The following is a 2405-nucleotide window of genomic DNA, read 5'->3' on the forward strand; positions in this document are numbered from 1 at the left end:
CCCTCATCCAAATCGTTGATGAAGATGTTGAAGAGCACTGGGCCCAGAACAGAGCCTTGGGGCACCCCACTACACACTTCCCTCCATGTAGATGTGGTTCCATTGAGGACCACTCGCTGAGTACGGCCGGTCAGCCAGCTACGGATCCATCTGGTGGTGATGCTGTCTACCCCACATTTTTCTATCTTGTCAAGTAGTATTTTAATAGGGATTTTATAACTTTTCTAAAAATAACAGGCTTATTTAATATATATTTTAATTGTTTTTAGATATTTATTGTATAGTTCCGTTTTTATTTCCTGTAAGCCGCCCTGAGTCCTTCGGGAGAAGGGCGGGATATAAATTAAAGTAATAAATAAATAAATAAATAAATAAATAGTAGGTTGTGATGTACTTTATCAAATGCCTTACTGAAGTCCAAGTAAATTATATCCACAGCATTCCTCTCATCCACCAATTTTGTCACTTGGTCAAAGAATGCAATAAAATTTGTCTGGCATGATCTATTTTTGACAAACCCATGTTGGCTTTTAGTAATGACTTTGTTTGCCTCTAGGTGTTCGTTGATTCGTTGTTTGATTATCTTTTCCAGGATCTTCCCAGGTATTGAGGTCAGGCTGATAGGTCTGTAATTTCATGTTTATTCCTATGAATTTTTTTTATTTGTGATTCTAACAATAAGTAATTATAACTAAGTAATATATTGTGTTAAAGTTATTATAGTTAATTAGTAATATATTAGTAATATTATATTAAGTATCGCTATTTTATATTAATTAGTATGATTGAATATGTATACCCGGACGGGTTTACTTGTTGAAGCGTTGACTTATTGTGGAGGATAACCCCACTATTGTACCTATCCTTTCCCCTGGTTTAATCTTTTTTGTTTGTTACCCCTTGTCATACCCTACTTTCCCTTTACCCTTATAAAATCTAATAAAATATTTTTTTAAAAAAAAAACCAATCTAATGACTATGAAGGGGCCAGCTCCCTTGGAAAACTGATAACTGGATGGTCTCCCCTGACCCAAATGACATGTGTAGGGATGAAGGGAGATCCACCTGAGAAGTTAGAGGCACTGCTATGGAAGCCTGCTTGGCACAAAAAGAAAGCTAGAGTTAGACTTAAAAATGGTTTTTTTTATGTGACCTATAATGGAAGAGTTTAAAATCTCTTCAAAATCTCACTCAATGGCCTAAGGAAAACTTAAAAAATACTAATTGGTTTAATATTTAGGATTTAGATTTATAAAGGAAATAAAAAATAGTTACTAGAATAATAGTTTTGTATTATAATATAGAAGTTGGATTGAGATGATAAAGGTTACCTTATTAATAAGGGATGAGGTATTAGGATGAGAAATAGAATATGTTTGTGAAATAAAATAAGAAGTTATCTGAATAAATAATAAATGTATTTTAGATATGACAATTATTTTGTAATGAACTAAGGGAACTTTGGGTCACTCGAAATCTAAAGATTATGGATATTAAGTTAAATGGAATACTGTAACTCAGTGGTTCTCAACCTTCCTAATGCCGCGACCCTTTAATACAGTTCCTCATGTTGTGCTGACCCCCAACCACAAAATTATTTTCGTTGCTACTTCATAACTGTAATTTTGCTACTGTTATGAATCGTAATGTAAATATCTGATATGCAGGATGTTTCTTCATTGTTACAAATGGAAAAAAGTGATAAAAGTACGGGTAGTCCTTGACTTATTTTTCACACTTATGACCGTTGCAGAATCCCCAGGGTCATGTGATTTACATTTCAATGCTTGGCAACTGATTCATATTTATGATGGTCACATTGTTCCAGGGTCATGTGATCGCCTTTTGCAACTTTCTGATAAGCAACATTAATGGGAGAAACCAGATTCACTTAACAACCATGTTACTAATTTAATCTCTGTCTCCCTCTTTCTTTCTCTCTCCCTCTCTCTGTCTCCCTCTTTCTTTCTCTCCCTCTCTCTCTCATTTCTCTCTCCCTTTCTCTCCCTCTTTCCCTTTCTTTCTCTCCCTTTCTTTTTCTCTCCCTTTCTCTTTTTTCTCCCTCCCTCTCCCTCCCTCTCCCTTTCTCTCCCTCTCTCCATTTCTCTCCCTCCATCTCCCTTTCTTTCTCTCTCCCTTTCTCTCCCTTTCTTTCTCTCTCTCCCTTTCTCCCTTTCTCTCTCCCTTTCTCCCTCTTTCTCTCTCTCCCTGTCACTCTTTCTCTCTCCCTCTCTCTTTCTCTCTCTCCCTTTCTCTCTTTCTCTTTCCCTCTTTCTCTCCCTCTCTCTATTTCTCTCTCCCCCTCTTCCTCTCAAAGATCCTTAAAATCCTTAAAAGTTATGCTTGGGTGGAAGACTTTTTCTTTTACAGATGGGGTGGGTTGGCAGACAAGTACTCAAAAAAAA

Source organism: Protobothrops mucrosquamatus, unplaced genomic scaffold (assembly GCF_001527695.2).
Source record: "Protobothrops mucrosquamatus isolate PMUCROS unplaced genomic scaffold, P.Mucros_1.0 scaffold_217, whole genome shotgun sequence".
Taxonomy (NCBI): domain Eukaryota; kingdom Metazoa; phylum Chordata; class Lepidosauria; order Squamata; family Viperidae; genus Protobothrops; species Protobothrops mucrosquamatus.